Source organism: Corvus moneduloides, chromosome 7 (assembly GCF_009650955.1).
Source record: "Corvus moneduloides isolate bCorMon1 chromosome 7, bCorMon1.pri, whole genome shotgun sequence".
Taxonomy (NCBI): Eukaryota; Metazoa; Chordata; class Aves; order Passeriformes; family Corvidae; genus Corvus; species Corvus moneduloides.
Genome location: NC_045482.1, coordinates 10,468,620 through 10,488,025, shown reverse-complemented (window position 1 = coordinate 10,488,025; position 19,406 = coordinate 10,468,620). Strand labels below are relative to the sequence as shown.

The following is a 19,406-nucleotide window of genomic DNA, read 5'->3' as shown; positions in this document are numbered from 1 at the left end:
GAATGTTAGCCACTTACTGTGGGGAGTTTGGCAGTCTTTCCAAATTAGGCAATTTGGACTAGTCTTCCATTATTTTTGGCCGACTTTGCTGGCACTGTACTGGTTTATCAGAAACATCACAAATAATTTTCTGAGAGAGAATTCTTTTCGAGACAGAAGATGGGATACTTTTCTTTGTATGGGAGGAGATCATATATATAAGAGACTGACCTATGATAAAGTAAGTCTTCCTTTTACTTACTTCACTGTGTTCAGATGATCTCTTTTGGGGGCTGGAAGGTTTGAGTGATTGGCCTCAAACTTACATATTCCCTTTGCACTGCATCAAAGGGCCTTTGGAACACGCACTTGATCACTGCAATAAATTTTGGTAATTGGAGGCATGGAAAAATGATGTTCCTAAAAAGTGAATAAAGAGAGTTGAGACTGTTATCTTTAGGAGAAGAAGGAAATAAAAAGAATGCTGAAAGCATGCCAGATTGTGAGTGTGTTTAGTGTCTGTAGCTGTAAACTCTAAAATTCATAAATGCAGTGTGAGATCAAGAGTTTGGGCAAAATACTCATGTGGTCAGGGTAATACCAGGTCCTTGACCAAAGGAAGCTGGACTGTCTGCCCCTTAAGTTTAAGCTTTCCTCAGAAGAAGGACAAGAAAGATTATTGTTTGGTGAGAAAACTGTTGTAAAAAGAGCAGGTTTCTCCTGATAAATAAATGGGGTTTTATCAAAAACACCACAATATTTGAGAGCAGTCCAGTTTAAGTATTTAATTTAAAAAGAACTTTGGCATTGTTGTTATCTTAGTGAGTCATTGCTGAAATAAACTTCAGTCTCTCTAATCAAATGCTTAGTTTCAAACTATTATGCTTCCACATCCTGCAGGGCACAGACTAATATTTTCCATGAGTCAAAAGAGAATGGTGACAGTACGGGCAGGCGGCAAAATTTGTGGTTTTTTGCAAACTACACCTTTACAATCAAAACACGCTCATTTTCTTCTGTTATGTTTCTGGTTTGCAGATGTGGGATTAGATCAAGTGAAATCCACTAAGATTTCTGAGGATAAAAACTTCAGGGAAACAGAAAAAGGGGTAGTAAAAAGCATAAAGGAAAAGTTTTAATGAAGAGATCTCTTTAGTTATGATGTGCAAGAGGGCTTCTCCCTTTTTCCTTTGATTTTTAGGACATGACTTATCTTCTGACACAGCTGGTTCTTACCATGCGGGCCATGGTAAACAAAACATGTTGGTCATGTTTTCCAGGTTGGCATATTTGCTTCTTTTTGTTTATTTTGTTCTCTCTTGTTTTGGAGAACATGTCACCTTGTTGTGTTTAATAACTGAAATAAGTTGCTTGTGCATATAGCTTTAAAAAGTCATACTCGGAGTCTGGTGATTTTTTTCCTTTTTTTTGTTCCCTGACATGTTTCCTTTGTTAGACAATGAGTCACAAGCTGTTTCATCCTATTAATAGCTTATTAATTTTTAATTTCAAAGTCTACTTTTGTAAATGTACTGGATTGAGTAAATCATTAGGAGTTCTCTGCTTCTCTAAATCGCTAATTATGCATTTCAAGGTAGTTCTATCAGTTTAATTCATTGGTTACCCACAAATTGTATGAATTAACAAACAACATGCTAATAAAATCCTCTGTTTATTGAGGGGTGACAGTTTTTCTCTCAACTAAAACAGGCTCTGGAAAACTGTTCCTGGCAGTGTAGCTTGTTCGTAATGTTTTGTCATTTGGTTTTTCAAATCCTAGTTCCTGGTGGTATGTATTAAAAATAAGTAATTGGAAACAAGATCAACAGTATGAATTCTGACAATATTCTTCAGTCTTTTTTCATAAATATTTTGAAAGTAATTTAAAATACTCACATAGTTCATGGCAATACAGTGCTAACATCTCTTAGGTATCAACTTGAGAAGGTGTCAGTGATACTGCGAAGGAGAATTGAGGAGAGCTTTATATAGAAATTCTCAGTTGAATGTGTCAGGAAGGTTTAAACCATTTTCTTAGCGTATCATACTTCAAAAGGTGTTTCAGGGATGGTTAAGATGATGGTGACAAATTCTGATAAGGAACCTTGAAGCAAATGGAGGAGGAAGAGCCCCAAATCTAGAAGTAATGAACAATATGCTTTAAAGTAACAGTTATTTCTGTGTTTTTCCTACTGATTTCACAGAATAACATTAGGATCAGAGATTTAGTCCTGGAATTCTCCTCATTTAGGAAATTTTATTGTGTGTATTCAGATTCCTCTGACCAGTTCATGCCTCTTCACTCTGCCTTTCCTACTCCCTAGTAAATCCTGCCCTGTGTGAACTAAAACACAACTGTGATTATGTGAGGTTGATGTTAGATGTAAAATAGATCTTGTATTTCCAGTATCTCACCTACTTCTAGCTTCATCTTTAGCAAAAAGAATGGCATGTTATGAAATGCAGAGTGTCTACACTGTGGTTTTGACTAATTGGAAATCATAATGCTTAAAAAAATCCCACCAACCAACCAAACCACAAAAAAAAACCCCAAAGAACCAACGCCCCAAAAAAGCTCCAAAAACACCCACAGAGCAACTGTTTAATGCCCATGAGAGAGTTGATTGTGTTAAGCTGAATATTCCACTGTCAGTCTATTAATAATGGAAGAGTTTAGTCATAACTGAACTCCAACTGTGGATTAATAATGGAATCATTATGAATTCTAGGTAAGAAGAAATAACCACCTTAGCTATGGCTCTCATGTGCTATGAGGTGAGACTTAGTGGTGCTTATAAGAAATGACATCTTCACATTGAAAATTTGAAGTGGGTAAAATCATATTTGCTACATGAAATGTATTTCTGAGCTTGTTTCGTTTGGTGTCTAAAACAAAGCGAGATCTCAATTTTTTTAGAGCTTTTTGTCATGAGAATGGTCTTTTATTTGAAAGACCTCAGTTACATTGCATTTTAGGCTTTACCCTGGTGCTGAATAAGCCTTCCAATCTGCTGCTGATCCCAAGCAGTCCAGTGTGTCAGAGAGGGTCCTGTTAACTTCAGTAGGTGATGAACTTGCCTTTACCTGGTCAGCAGATGTTTGTGTGTGTGCTTGAGTTGAGCCACTAAATGCTTGGGGGAAATATCCTCTGGCTGCAGTTGGAACTTTAGGAATGATGTTTCACTGGCCACACTGTTTCTGGATAATGCTAAATTGCATTTTACTGTGTGCTCCACCAAATATAACTGGAAGACATATTTGTGCCTTAGCACAGAAAAGTTTCCTCTTTCTGTATGTAGATTGTTAAGACAGCTATAAAAGCTCATGCTATATTTGGACATGTTTGGTTATTGCTCACTAAATATAGACAATATCCAAAATTATACTTTTTAGCATTAAGGAGTCATGTATTTTTCACTAGTTATGTTTCTGGTCTCATATGCTTAAATCACTTTATTTCTGTTGCCTGGGTGTGTGACACCGTGTGACACCCTCTGCAGCATTCTGTAATCTCCAGGAATTTCAGTGCCTGTTACATCATGCATTCGTGATTAAATCCTCCCAGTAGCCTGTAGGTAGCAGAAGGTACTGTCCTGGTGGCTTAAATTTCCAGTAGGCTTGCCTAATAAAAAAATAAACACAAACAAACCAACAATGAGCCCCATCATACATTTCTTAGTGTATCCATCATAGTTGGATGCTGGTTCAGATGTGGTGCCCATGGCATACTCTTTTCCAAGGATGTGGTTAGGGCATAAAACCCCAGAGTCCTTCAGCCACTGGGGCCTGGAGACAACCTGCATTCTCTGTGCACACAAGAGAAGAAGTGGGACTCCTAGAAGAGTGAAGTGTAAGAATTGCAGGATCTGATGAGCTCGGAAAGGCTGGTGGCATGACGTGGGAACTGTTCAATTTTCTGACTCTCATGGAAGTTCCCCGATGGATCTGTGGCAGTATTTTCTGATCTTTTAATTACCACATCTCTCCCCCTGCAGAGCAGTCTGTCCAAAGCACCAAGTGTGCTATTAACACTTTTCAACAGCCCATCGATTTGCGTTTGTGTAGCTGCTGCTCCCTGCACCCGATGGTCAGAGCTGAACTCCAGCAGATGAGCACCAGCTTCCCCCTGCCTTGATGGCCAGTGCTCTGGGAGAGATGAAGACAATTCCAGACTGAGTACATCCCATCTTAACATATCCAGGCACATGCAGCTTCTGGCTGCTCCTGGATATAGTTCAGGACCTGAGAGGTTTGCAACATCACTAAAGCTCATAGCAAAGCAAATTTTAATATTTCATCTTGTGCGATTGTGCAACCCTTCAGTTTTGAAACTGCTTATTGTTGTGTGTGCCAGTCCTTTGTCATTATTCTAAAATAAGTATTTGCCAGTTTGCATTGAAGTTTGGAGTGTTTTCCTAGGGTTTTTCTCTTGCGCCAGAAGTATCAGTTGGCATATCTTAACCCTTAAATGCCACAAGCGTGCTCTACCACTCTAGGTGTACCTTTGCTTGGTCTTCTATTACCATTTCCTTCAGGAGCTGTAGTTCTGAAGTAAAGTATTAAGGAAGACACACCGTTACAGTGATGATCCAAATTTATACTGCCAATCCATTGCAGTACAGATGGGGGTTGATAACCCAGCACTTTTGGTGGTAATGATCTAGAAAATGCCAAGAAGCAAAGTAATAGGTTTAAGAAGTTATTTTCATGAAAAGCTGTTGGTGTGAGCATATGTCATGTGTATCTGCTCAGAGTTGGTCACGACTTCTGGTCAGCTGCAGTGGGAATCACTTTTACCTCTCTGTTAGGTTGGATACAGCTGTAAAGCAATTTTTTTCTTTACTTATAAGAAATACTAGGAAGTAAGTTTGACAATAGCATGTTCTATAATTGAAGCTCTTTTTTTGTTTTAGACAAGATGCAGCATCTGATAGGATGTCAGCAGCACTGGTATATGTGTTCCTCTGATCAAGGGGAAATGGAGTTAAAGTAATTGTATTTGTATTAAGGACTTCAAGAATATTCTGCTTTGTTTCCTACAGTCAGTACTAGTGGAAGATGGCAAACTAGTGGCTCAGCATTACAACACTTGGATTAAAAAATTTTGCCATGTCAAGGATGGAGATTAGTTTGAAGTTAACTAATACAGTCTATGTTACATTAGTATTAGAGACTTGCTGAGCCATTTTCAGCAGTTGCTGCTTTCCAACTGTAGTTGGTTTCACTGATGTTATTGGGGGTATTCCAGTGAAGCCTTTGGAAAGAATGAGTGATGTGCTTTCTCAGTGTCTATGAAACTACTACTGCACTTCAACAGCAGACCTGTGTTGTCACCCAGACATTGGTTGTGACCAATTAGCAAGAGTAGCTAAGTGCTGCTTCTTATGGTGTTTGATTTTTCTGAAGGGTTCAGCTTCTGAGTGCAGCATTATTTTAAAATGTGTTTTTCTGTTCTACCACTGCTTTCTCTAAAAACTGGTATTCTTTTGCAGTTCCAGCATGCACCACAAGTTTTTGGTGTTGGCAGCTGTAAGATTTGTTTGTTAATCTGAGGTCTGTGTTTGCATTACAGCGTGGTGGAGGTGTAGGATTGTTAGTGAAGTACAGCAACATCCTCTGCTCGATTGGGCTGCTGCTGCAGTTCAGGAAAAACAGCTTAAAAGTGCTGTTCTGGAACCTGATAAAGGGTGGTTGCCTAAACCTGACATTTTTTCTTACTCAGGCACTGTACTTGCATCACAGGGATAAAACAATTTAGTGGTAATAAACAGTAATTTGTCTATAACCATATGGTCATATGATTTATTAGGCAAACAATTTAAAAAAATCAAAGCAGTCTCAAACTACATAGAAATCCACCAGCTAATCAGCAGTGTTGATAGGAGACTTCAATCATACCTTTTCAAATAATGACATTGTAATTTTGGCAAACTATCAAGTCCAGTCAGTATGTGGGTATTTGTTTTGAGTGATTTCTCTTTAATTCTGCTTAGTAATAACCTACAACAGAGGTTGGCAGTGGTAATTTGGCACAAGTGAAGGGCTGACACAGAGACAGTGACATTATCTAACCAGAAAACTGCATTGCATCTTGTTTTTTGGAAAGGTCACCCTGTGAAGTCAACTTCCAAATGCAGGACAATGCAGGGACATTTCCATTAATAAGGAAAAAAACAGCCAGTATAGTTTATTTTTTACTTTTTCCCCCCATTTTCTTCATTTTTTTTCTTGTTTATGTTGTTGGGTTTTGATCAAATTGTATGTTGCTATTTTCCGTCTTTTCTTTTTTTGTTTTACCTACAAAGGATTTTGTACTGTTTTTGGACAATAAGCTAGGAGATTTGCACAGGCAATATTGAGCAACTGGATCCTGGATGGTAGGGGAGGGAGGACAGTGTGTTTGAAGCCCAAAATACATTTGTGAATAGTAAGGAACCAAAAGTAACAAAATATGTCAATTTCTTTTTCTTTTTTGTTCTGTGGTAAATGACTGTTTTCTGAAAAATCTGAAAAAACTGATGTTTCTGATCATTATGAGTATAATGCGTCATAAGAAAAGCAAAGATAAATCTTGAGTGTTTACTAGGCTGAATCTGGAGAAGGGGGGAAGAAATATGCTTTATTTATAATATTCTGGGTTTCCAGGAAATCATGTGAATTTTACTCTGAATTGTAAGTTTTAAGTAGCTGTATATCTGTGCAAAGCTCAAATCCTGAATTGTCTTCTTAAAGAGCAAGCCAAGGAGATTTCACTGAAAATCACTATCATCTTATTGCACCTGTTTTACTGTTCCCCTTGAAAAAAAGATTAAAATGGTAATAGCTATGTGATTTAGAACTTCATCCATAAAAAGCTGAAAGTTGCACCTGCTGTAATGTGGTTTGGTTTTGCTTTTTAATTAGGAATACATCTGATGTGGATTAAATTACATTTTATAGTTGCACATTGAGAAATACATTACATTCAAAATCGAACAATTAATTCTAAAATACAGATTTCAGAGTAATTTAAGATGGTAGTAGGATGCAGTGTGCTATGATTTCTTTGTTTCCTTTTGTCACACAGCATTAGCAACTCCTTACTCAATCAAAGAAAGTCCTTTGGTTTAAATACACCAAGGTCACTTTAAAAACATGAATGCACAATACAAAATGTCTAAAAAAAAAATTCCCTAACATAAATAAGTGTAGGAAATTTAGGCCTCCAGATGAGATTGTCTGAACTTCTGTTTATGTATTTGGTGGTATGTGTGCTGGGATTTCTTGGCTGTATTTATAAACACTAATTTCAATCTTCTTCCGTTTCCTGGGGCTGTAGCACCTACGCCCTGGGGTGGATTTATATAGAATTGTGGTGTGTTCCTGAATGTGTGCACCCTCAGCCAGAACTAGTGCAGTCTTTATTAAAATCCTTTGTTCAATTGTATCTGTAACGTGACTTGATGTTAAAAATGAATGTTAAAATCCAATCAGAAAATTTGATGCATTTGGTTTAATTTTAGATTTCCTTTCTTGGTGGGGAGCCAAAGAATGTGGAGAATACATTTATTCTTAAAAATGAAATATTAAGATGAAAAGATAAAGATTTAAGTAGTTACTTCAGGGTTTTTTGGTAAGTCTAGTGGGGACATCTGCTCTGTTCGCTATCCGATGTAGGAGTCCTCTTACGAATGGATTCTTTCTAAACACACAAATTGCAGATGGGGGCTGGGCTGCTGAGAGACCTGTGCCTGTTGGGAGATGGGTGAGCAGACTTAGCTGCACATTGCTTCAAGGCTTGTGGCAGACGGTGGAGGTCTTCAGAATCCTTTATGCCAGGATCACAGAGGGCTGGGGTTTTTTGTGGATTGATGAATTAGGGCCAGTGATAGCAATGTAAAAATGTGCAGTGAGAATCCTTTCAGCAGTGGTCCATTTCTTTGCAGGATGAAGATGAATGAAAATTGTACAGCCTGGAGAAATCCTGTGATATGTGTCTCTATTTTTAGCTCTACTTATTAAAAACTCATGCATATTTAATTGTAAAAGTATTAATTCATAATAAGCCTCATCTTTATATAGTCCACTTTGTATTGTTGTCTTTTCATTAATTGTTCATTTAGATTCTGAAGGATTTCTGCTTCATTTACTGCAGAAACCGAGGAAGGCAGCAAATGCAGCAATAATCCTGCAAGGAGAGAAAATTACAGCATGTGCTCGCTGAACTAAATAATGAATTGTAATGTGTACTCACAAGGAGAGGAGGCACGGCTGGTGATAGCTTTGGTATCTCTAACTCCTCAGTGGTCTGGGCTCTAGCACAAACAATTTTCTCATCTCGAGAGCACAGACCAGACTCAGCCAAGTGTGCTCTGGGATACACTTGGAGGCAATAGTGGCGTGTGCCAGTTGCCCCAGGAGTACCTTTGTCGTCAAAGTGGTGCTCCTTAGGACTCTTAACTGGTTTTCTCTTCTCTTGAGTGTGGTTACGGATTGTAAACTGTAAATCAACAAATTGTTAAATAGGGGAAGGTTTTTCAGTCTGTTTTCCTCTTCCTTTCTAGTTGAAATTTAGTGTGTGTCTCTGGCTCTGAGGCTGTTCCCTGGCATAGGCTGTGTTTCCTCGGAGCTCCTCACCTCTGCCCACTTCAGTGATTGCCCTGCAGTGGTTTAGCTTTAAGGAGAGAGGGAATTTATATGGCATAGAATATATCTAAGTGTCCTACTGATGTCTTGCTGCACCTTAACAAATGCAGGCATCTTCTCTTAATAACCTGTTGGTATAAATTAAGTAATCTGACTCACACAGTTGTGGAAGAGAATTTATCCAGAGCACAGTAACTACTTACCAATCTGACTTCTTTTTACTGAAATGATGAAGTGCTCTGTTTCTTGAATTATCCAGCTAAAGTGTTTCCTTAACATTATTTCATTGTTTTTAAAAAAAATAGTAAAGCATTGCTGCAGCTTTAAGAGTTCTGTCATAGTGTTCAAGCACGAAGCTCTGACCTAAAACATATTTTGGAGGAAAATCTGAAGCAGGACATAAGATTGCAATCTTCATTCTTTAAAACAAGTTATTAGACTTGGAAATGTTTGTATGGTGCTATTTTGTGGTTTGTAAAAAACAAAACTTGTTGTTAAGCAGCAGAACCGGTTTGGTTTAGAGCTGAAGTGTTTCTAGTATTAAAAGTGATTTATCCTGTAAGTAGAGAGGGTGATTATCATCAACACCTTCATATACAGCCCTGCTGACTTTCTGCCTTGATTAATTTAGGCTGAAGTTCTTTGTGTTTAATACAGACAAACAACTTGGGTTTTTTCTTATTCTGGGCTCTTTTTCTGTGGATTATAAGGAAATGATTTAAAGAATGTATAGCAGGTGTTGTCTGGAGGAGGGAATCTTTAGGGCTTTTAATCTTTGTAGTTTCTGCAAAGATTGCATTCATAGCTATTTGATTCTCTGCAATATTTCTAACTTAATACACTGGACACCTTTAGTTGAACTAGAAAAGGTATATATGCGAAACATGGTATTGACATGTTTTTGGTAATGGTGCCTCCTCCTTAAGGACCTACTCAGGACAGTCAGCAAGCAAAAGGCATTGCCTTTGAGCTGGCTGACCATCAGGTCTTCTCCTCTTAGTGTCAGGGATGCCTTTGGTAGATGTTTGCTTAGTAGAGTTTCATTCATTCAAAAAGCTCCATTAAACTGTAGGCAAGCAGAAATGTTCTGATGTTTTATTTCAGCCAAAGAGTCTTCTTAAATCTTTATGGAAATGCAGACTTTTTTTTTGGGGGGGGGGGGGGGGGGAGAGGGGACCAGGGGCAAAGGTGCGGGGGAAGATTATAACTGGCAAAATGATCTAAAAAATTGAAATATCAAAAGGGTAAAAGGGACAGAAGGATGGAGATTTGCATTTATACTGACAGTTAAATTCACTCCAGCTAAATCTGTCAGTTCTTAAAAATAATTGTTTCCTGTTTTCCTCATCTACTGATTGTATCTACAGTTTATTTATAAGACTTAGGTACACAAAGCTTTGGGTTGGTTTTGTTTTTATTTTACTTTGTTCTTTAAGGAGACCAATTGAGTCCTTTTTAAACATCTTCCACCCCCACATTATGATCAGTTTTACCAGGCTGGAACTTTAAAAAATGGAGAATCAGGGAAATTGCTTAGCTATGGACTGGTGGGCACTCTTTCTTATACTACTTTTAGTCTACCAACATGTTTCAATTACAGAATTCTTGAATTTGCAGTCAGTTGATACATGTTTTGCATAAAGAAATGCCTTTTTTCAAGTTGATAATACCCCTCTGTGACAAAACTGAATAAACAGCATCACAAATTGAAGCATATGCTGCTTTGAGAGAAACAGCATTCCTGTGTTCCCTGGTAACGAGGGACTCTCTCAGCGTGAGAGGTGTACCTGGTCTATGGTGCTTTGCTACCATTTCAGAGGGTGAAATCAATTTTATGTGGTAGAAAATTGAGCTCGTACAGGCTGGAAAATGGGAATGATTGTATTGGATTTGGGCTTGGATGGGTAGAACAATGAATGTTCATTCATATTCATTGTATATTCCAAGGATTTCCATCAGCATAGAATGGATTTCCAGTTAAAAATTGAATTTAAATGAATTTATAGAAATGTTTATTGCATATATCAATATACATACACCAGCTTTTAATAACTGCCATGTAAATGCTTAAATCAGGCTCTGTTAAGTATCACTAAAATATAGCTGTCATTCATGGATGTGACACTCATTCAATAGTTTCTGCTTGGGTACAGGTTGCAGAGCCTTGTAATGAAACTGCAGAACTACTCTCATAGTAAGCAGTAAATAATTGTACTGCTTCTTCTGTCAAGTGCATTATTTTATAAATGGCTTTTTGAATTGTGGCTTTTTTGGCCTGGCAGATTTCCTTTCTTTTTTCAAAGGAAAACTTCTTTTCTGTTTGTCAAGCTTTTTGGCATTGTGCTCTTTCTTCTAGTTACGTGTTTATTTCCTTTCCCTAACAGGCAAATGCTGAGTTTTTCTGTTCTTCAGAAGTTCTTTATTTTGGTCTTTACTGTCCCTTGTGAAAAAGTCTTGGGGGAAAACTTATAATTGAGTAACTCTGGGCTGTTGCTGCTGATGTTCTGGAAGTCCTAAAGACAGGAGGGATTTCAAGAGAGTTGAATGGGTTACTCTTTTTTTTTTTCTTCGTCATTTATATGTTCCTGCAGGCTTTCACATATGTAAGTATAAGCATATATTATAGTTTATTCACAGAATAATTGAATTCTCATTTTCCCATCCTGTGACAAAGTAGCTTCTCATACAGATTATTGTCTGTCTTTCTAGTATAGACACTTGAAGGGGACTGTATTTTAGATGATTGCGTGACCTGGCATCAAAAGTCTAAACTGAGAGCAGCTGCATCAGTACTTGAAGGGAAACTCTTGAGGACAACCAATCAACAGCAACTAGCAGCAGATATAGCTGTGTCATGGACACTCAAGATCAAAGCCTGGCAGCAGGGATTTGGTTTTAAAGTTTATGTGTAGTACCATTGCATCCTGAATTATCCAAGGCCATAGTTCACAGTATGCAGGGTTTAATGGCTACATGGCTGTACCTTGAGTCTCTGCCTCAGTTATGGACTCTGCTCTGAGGGCTGGTGCTACAGGTAAGATTACTGAAATAAATGAACTTGGTTAAAGCAGTTGCCACACCAGGAGGGAGGTAAGGGCAGGCATATAATACATATGGAACATGGCCTGTTGGCTGTGAAATTGCTCTGCAGTTTCCAGTCAAGTTTTGTTTCTTACATGAGTAGTCTAGAAGATAGGGGCCTATCTACTGTGTTTAACTTAAATTTATGTGTAGTTCTTATATTATTACTTCAGTGAAGGACAGGGATGAGTTTTAGGCAATGGACATCCTCCTGTATGTCTGCAGAGCAATACTAAGATACATCTGCAGGCCAGCTGGATCTCACAGCCTGGCAGCTGCAGCAGAAGGGATTAGATGAACCCTCCATTATCCCTTCCATACAATTTTGCACAGGTTATCCAGGCTCTCAGTGTTCCTCTCCATAATTAATGTGGCTGAGTTAGCTCGAAATGTTTTAGGGCTTCCTTACTCCCCCTGAGCTGTGGAGACAGCATTGCAGGGACATGGGACATTTGTCTTCATTGACAACAAAGTATGTCAGTAAGTACCCTCTAAAACTGGTATAACTGTAGGATGCCAGGCTATGCATATGAGTATGGATGTGTGCACTACTCTCTGGGCCCATATTTATAACTTTCACTCTTTTGACCAGTGGCCAGTGTGCTGTGGACCAGCTTGCTCCATGGTGAAGCTTTTGCCTGATAATTAATGCAGTATGTTGTACTGAAAGCCCAGTGCCTGGTGGGCTACTGGGCAGGGTGTGTGGACCTGTCAGAAATATGCACAACCCTTCATAACTGGGTTGAGCAGTAACTTCTGCCTGGTGTCGGGAAGTTGCTGTTGTTGGGTAGAAGATGGAAGCCTTACTCAAGCAGCTAAGGTCATAGGAGAGTGACATTTGTTTCCAGGTAGATACAAAAGTGTATGGGACTCACAAATGAACTGTACGAAGATCTATTGAAAATAGATATTCTGTTGCACTCTGAATTAACTGAGCTATTCTCTGGCCAAATAATGCATGGACTGTTTTCTTAAAGTATATATTTATGCTGAATTGTATGCTTTTTCCCTCAGGGTAGATTTTCAGCCAGTCTAAATTATATGGTGGCTTTGTAATCTGAGCTGATGTTTAACATCTGAGCTGAGTCACCAGCTTTGAGTCCAAAGCAGACTGGAGATGCACACGGATGTTCTTTACTTTCTTCCTCCCTCTCCTGTACAGCCGCACTCGTGTCAAATTTCGGTGCAGTAATTTTTAGCTTTACCTTAAAACATCTGAGTCCAGTTTCCAGAAATTGCTAGTTGTGATTTCCCAGCAGTGAGTTCAGAGGAGGAGTTAGCAGACTGAAGGCAGAGTTTTCTCAGCTCAGTTTACTCCCTGCATGGCTCAGAGCAGGGCAACAAGGACATCTCGACAAAATTCTGTCTTCTTTTGCTCAGTCTTGAGTTACTGCAGCTTCCTCCACAGATCAAGAGAGGGAGTGGTTTTGCTCCTCTGAATGATTTTTTGGAGGACCTCTACCTCTTCCCCTAGGGAGGCCAGCTACCTGGCACAGCCAGCCCAGCGTGGGGCATGTCATTGAGTCTGGCACTCCTGTGGAGATAGTTTGAATGGAAGAGTCAAAACATCTCTCTTGGGAGAAGATCTATGGAGTGCTGTGTCTTTCAAGATGCTTAAGTTGACCTTCTTGGCAATTTTCTTGATTAAAAAGGAAACCTGGTTAAAAGATCATGCACATATAGGTTTGTTTCTGGAACCTGGCAAGTTTATGTTCTTATATCATCATTGCTTCAGGCTAAGCTGCTTCTAAGAGTATCCACTAATTGTCCTATTATGAAAGTCTGGGGGACTTGGAAAGTCTCTGGAACCTTTGTTGAAGAAGGAAGTAAGCAGATCAGCAGAAGAATAATGTTTCTGAATTTAACTTGTCTCTGTGCTTCTGGAAACAATTTATATTTCAAGACAGTTACTATCCAATTAATTTAAAGCTGAATTAAAGCAACTTTTATTTCATTTTAAAAGAGAGATATTAAAGAACATTTAAGTATTTCAGCTGTATTTAAGTCCTGTGTCAGTTATGATGGTAGCTTCCAATAATTTTTAGTATCTTTCAAGGGCTCCCCAAATAAAAGTAATATCCAGCACTGCCTGTTCAGGAAAAATAGTGAATACAAACTTACTGACAAATGTGCAAAATAGAATAACTGGGGTGAAAAAAGAGAGAGCTCTTCTTTCCCTTTTAATATTTCTGATATATCCTCAGTATCCTTGTAATTAAAAGGAAAAATGGTGTCAGAGTGTAATGATTTGATTTTTCAAGCTTATGACATCTCTCTTTTGGTTTTCATTAGATCACAAATTCTCTAGGTTTGGAATGATCACTTTTTGCCTCCAACATAGCCATCACTGGACTTGTTTGTATCATCCACCTGCATAAGTAATTATTTAAAACATGCAGACTTAATGAGTACTCAGGCCTTCTAGGTAGCAATATTGAACAGTTATGACTATATTTTAGCTGAAGGATCTCATCACTTTCTGCCTGCTGTTGATGCTCAGAACTGGTCAGTTACGTAATATGATGGTAGTTATATTTTTGAAATATTGAATTTCATTATCTACTGGAATAAAATTAAATTTCCACGACACGATACAAGATTATTAATTAATGAACTAAATCATCCTAAAGACTTAGGATATAGCCATGGCCATGTAAGTGAAAAGGCTTTATTACCCTCTACATGTTAATCAGTGGAGAAAAATAGAGATCCCAAAGAACTGGTTTTTCTTGGCTCTTGAATACTGTGACAGCTTTTATATTCATCTTTATCTTGGTGATTGAATAGGAAGCATCCAAATGTGTTAGCTTAACTTGGATCTGATAGAATGTTAGCTAATGGAGAAAAATCCTACTAATCAGCGAAATACCTTCTGAGAGAAATTCCATTATGTGGATTGCAGAAAACTTGATGAGTAGAAATTCTTGGAAATATCCCAGCAGGAGTAACAAGAAAAGGACATCTGGGCAGAAAGATGAAGCTTTTCTCTCATTTTTGTCTGCAGAGAAAGGATGCCAGCTTTATCAGATTTTATTATTTTGTTGTGAGTGTTTTTATTTTATTTTTCATAGACCAAATCTTCTACCTGAAATAGTAGAATACAGGCCTGAAAGGAAGCTATTGAGTTAAAGAGCTATCCAGTTAATCCCTTTGTCTCAGGCCAAATCGGTTCCTGATGATCAAGCTGAGTAAGTGGCTGGTGAGTTTTACTGGGAGGGGCCCATCTGTCCTGCTGGCAGAGGTGCACAGCAGCTCTAGAGGAGATAAAAGCTCTTTATGTGCTGAAGCAGGGTAAGCGCAGTGGTGAAGCACATGAGTGAATGATGGTTATCCATCACCCAGCTGCACAGGCAGGTTTTGCAGCCGACAGTGAATTCTGACCATTCTGCTTTTGCCAGAGTTTCTAGCACGTCTGAAACCAGTGTAGGGACTGGAATCCTACCTTCTCCCAGAAAATATGCTGGTTTTGAGTTCTGTGCGGAGAAGGATTCCCAAATTCTGAATTTATTCAAAAAGCATTTTCTCAGCCACTTTGAGCTCAGACAGATGGTCAATTTGAACCTTATATTGCAGCATTTATGAATCTTTGTACTGAACAAAGCAGTGTCACACAGTGTGTAATTGGAAAACCAGCATGTTTTCTATTCTTTGTATTCTTAATGTGTTCTTCAGCCAGTATAATTATGGGGATTGCTTACCTCAGCATGGGAGCGGCATTCGAGAGATATACCAAGCATGATCTGATTGTGTCCGAAAGAGAACAAGGGAGCTGGTGAAGGTCCTGTGAGAAGCGGTTGAAGGGGGTGTTTAGCCTGGAGAAAAAGAGGCTCAGGGGAACCTTATGGCTCTCTACAACTACCTCAAAGCTGTTGGGCGTCAGTCTGTTCTCCCAGGTAACAAGCAAAAGGTCCACAGGAAATGGCCTCAAGCGGCCCCTGGGGAGGTTTGAATATTAGGGAAAATTTCTTCAGCAAAGGAGTTGTCAGACATTGACAGTGGTGAACCTCTGAGTGTTAGCTTAATGGTTGGACTGGATGTTGTTAAAGGTCTTTTTCCGCCTAAATGATTCAGTGATCCCACGAATGGGGGACATTTGGGTGTCGGCTGGGCAGGACAGTTCTTGCTGCCCGTCTGTCGCTCCGCAGCAGAGACAGCAGAGCACTCCCCGAGGGCAGGGACCCTCGCCGTGCAGTGCCCCGGCCTCGGCTCGCTCCTCTGCGGTGCCGCAGCGCGGGGGCCGAAGGCAGTGCCCGGTGCAGTGGGTCAATGAGCACTTCCCCGGCAGTGCCCGGTGCAGTGGGTCAATGAGAACTTCCCCAGCAGCGCCCCGGTGCAGTGGGTCAATGAGAACTTCCCCGGCAGTGCCCGGTGCAGTGGGTCAATGAGAACTTCCCCAGCAGCGCCCCGGTGCAGTGGGTCAATGAGAACTTCCCCGGCAGTGCCAGGTGCAGTGGTCAATGAGAACTTCCCCGGCAGTGCCCGGTGCAGTGGGTCAATGAGAACTTCCCCGGCAGTGCCCTGGTGCAGTGGGTCAATGAGCACTTCCCCGGCAGTGCCCGGTGCAGTGAGTCAATGAGAACTTCCCCAGCAGCGCCCCGGTGCAGTGGGTCAATGAGAACTTCCCCGGCAGTGCCCGGTGCAGTGAGTCAATGAGAACTTCCCCGGCAGTGCCCGGTGCAGTGGGTCAATGAGCACTTCCCCGGCAGTGCCCGGTGCAGTGGGTCAATGAGCACTTCCCCGGCAGTGCCCGGTGCAGTGGGTCAATGAGAACTTCCCCAGCAGCGCCCCGGTGCAGTGGGTCAATGAGAACTTCCCCGGCAGTGCCAGGTGCAGTGGTCAATGAGCACTTCCCCGGCAGTGCCCGGTGCAGTGGGTCAATGAGAACTTCCCCGGCAGTGCCCTGGTGCAGTGGTCAATGAGCACTTCCCCGGCAGTGCCCGGTGCAGTGAGTCAATGAGAACTTCCCCAGCAGCGCCCCGGTGCAGTGGGTCAATGAGAACTTCCCCGGCAGTGCCCGGTGCAGTGAGTCAATGAGAACTTCCCCGGCAGTGCCCGGTGCAGTGGGTCAATGAGCACTTCCCCGGCAGTGCCCCGTGCAGTGAGTCAATGAGCACTTCCCCGGCAGTGCCCCGTGCAGTGGGTCAATGAGAACTTCCCCGGCAGTGCCCTGGTGCAGTGGTCAATGAGCACTTCCCCGGCAGTGCCCGGTGCAGTGGTCAATGAGAACTTCCCCGGCAGTGCCCTGGTGCAGTGGTCAATGAGCACTTCCCCGGCAGTGCCCGGTGCAGTGGGTCAATGAGCACTTCCCCGGCAGTGCCCGGTGCAGTGGATCAATGAGCACTTCCCCAGCAGCGCCCAGGTGCAGTGGGTCAATGAGCACTTCCCCGGCAGTGCCCCGTGCAGTGGGTCAATGAGCACTTCCCCGGCAGTGCCCGGTGCAGTGGGTCAATGAGCACTTCCCCGGCAGTGCCCGGTGCAGTGGTTAATGAGCACTTCCCCGGCAGTGCCCGGTGCAGTGGGTCAATGAGCACTTCCCCGGCAGTGCCCGGTGCAGTGGGTCAATGAGCACTTCCCCGGCAGTGCCCTGGTGCAGTGGGTCAATGAGCACTTCCCCGGCAGTGCCCTGGTGCAGTGGTCAATGAGCACTTCCCCAGCAGTGCCCCGGTGCAGTGGGTCCATGAGCACTTCCCCGGCAGTGCCCCGTGCAGTGAGTCAATGAGCACTTCCCCGGCAGTGCCCCGTGCAGTGGGTCAATGAGCACTTCCCCGGCAGTGCCCGGTGCAGTGGGTCAATGAGCACTTCCCCGGCAGCGCCCCGTGCAGTGGGTCAATGAGCACTTCCCCGGCAGTGCCCGGTGCAGTGGGTCAATGAGCACTTCCCCGGCAGCGCCCAGGTGCAGTGGGTCAATGAGCACTTCCCCGGCAGTGCCCGGTGCAGTGGGTCAATGAGCACTTCCCCGGCAGTGCCCGGTGCAGTGGGTCCATGAGCACTTCCCCGGCAGTGCCCGGTGCAGTGGGTCAATGAGCACTTCCCCGGCAGCGCTCCGGTGCAGTGGGTCAATGAGCACTTCCCCGGCAGTGCCCCGTGCAGTGGGTCAATGAGCACTTCCCCGGCAGTGCCCGGTGCAGTGGGTCAATGAGAACTTCCCCGGCAGTGCCCGGTGCAGTGGTCAATGAGCACTTCCCCGGCAGTGCCCGGTGCAGTGGGTCAATGAGCACTTCCCCGGCAGTGCCCGGTGCAGTGGTTAATGAGCACTTCCCCGGCAGTGCCCGGTGCAGTGGGTCCATGAGCACTTCCCCGGCAGTGCCCCGTGCAGTGAGTCAATGAGCACTTCCCCGGCAGTGCCCCGTGCAGTGGGTCAATGAGCACTTCCCCGGCAGTGCCCCGTGCAGTGGGTCAATGAGCACTTCCCCGGCAGTGCCCGGTGCAGTGGGTCAATGAGCACTTCCCCAGCAGCGCCCCGTGCAGTGGGTCAATGAGCACTTCCCCGGCAGTGCCCGGTGCAGTGGGTCAATGAGCACTTCCCCAGCAGCGCCCAGGTGCAGTGGGTCAATGAGCACTTCCCCGGCAGTGCCCGGTGCAGTGGGTCAATGAGCACTTCCCCGGCAGTGCCCGGTGCAGTGGGTCCATGAGCACTTCCCCGGCAGTGCCCCGTGCAGTGGTTAATGAGCACTTCCCCGGCAGTGCCCGGTGCAGTGGGTCAATGAGCACTTCCCCGGCAGTGCCCCGGTGCAGTGGTTAATGAGAACTTCCCCGGCAGTGCCCGGTGCAGTGGTCAATGAGCACTTCCCCGGCAGTGCCCGGTGCAGTGGGTCAATGAGCACTTCCCCAGCAGCGCCCAGGTGCAGTGGGTCAATGAGCACTTCCCCGGCAGTGCCCGGTGCAGTGGGTCAATGAGCACTTCCCCAGCAGCGCCCCGTGCAGTGGGTCAATGAGCACTTCCCCGGCAGTGCCCGGTGCAGTGGGTCAATGAGCACTTCCCCAGCAGCGCCCAGGTGCAGTGGGTCAATGAGCACTTCCCCGGCAGTGCCCCGGTGCAGTGGTCAATGAGCACTTCTCCGGCAGTGCCCGGTGCAGTGGTCAATGAGCACTTCCCCGGCAGTGCCCGGTGCAGTGGGTCAATGAGCACTTCCCCAGCAGCGCCCAGGTGCAGTGGGTCAATGAGCACTTCCCCGGCAGTGCCCGGTGCAGTGGGTCAATGAGCACTTCCCCGGCAGCGCCCAGGTGCAGTGGGTCAATGAGCACTTCCCCGGCAGTGCCCCGTGCAGTGGGTCAATGAGCACTTCCCCGGCAGTGCCCGGTGCAGTGGGTCAATGAGCACTTCCCCAGTAGCGCCCCGGTGCAGTGGTCAATGAGCACTTCCCCGGCAGTGCCCGGTGCAGTGGGTCAATGAGCACTTCCCCGGCAGTGCCCTGGTGCAGTGGGTCAATGAGCACTTCCCCGGCAGCGCCCCGGGCCGCCCGCGCAGAGCACAGGCCGTGTCCGCCGGGGCCGGGTCATGCGCTCGGGGCCAGCCCTGCGCCGCTGCTTGACTCGGAGTGCTGCGGGAAGAGCCTGCGAGCAGCACCCGTAAGCCACATCAAAGAGCACTACATAAACAAGAAATGAATCACTGTTAGGAGTAAGATAAACAGGGCAGCATGTGAACGCTGGTTTCTTTTGCGTGGTGGGGTAGGATTTTTTTTGGTTATTCCTGTGCTGGAACTCTTGGACTTCGATTC

The 19,406-nt window shown here is 43.5% G+C and overlaps 1 protein-coding gene across 3 annotated transcripts in view; it reads left to right on the top strand.

Annotated features, from left to right (window-relative positions):
- The window catches only part of HECW2 (HECT, C2 and WW domain containing E3 ubiquitin protein ligase 2), a 180,066-nt gene that overhangs the window by 48,468 nt on the left and 112,192 nt on the right, over window positions 1–19,406 (top strand). The window contains exon 1 of one of the 3 annotated variants that reach the window (XM_032114227.1): window positions 200–220. The exons of the other annotated variants lie outside the window; for them this stretch is intronic. The gene's annotated coding sequence lies outside the window, so the exon portion shown is untranslated. Of the gene's footprint in view, window positions 1–199; window positions 221–19,406 lie in introns of those variants that run through there. 3 annotated transcript variants of the gene reach the window in all.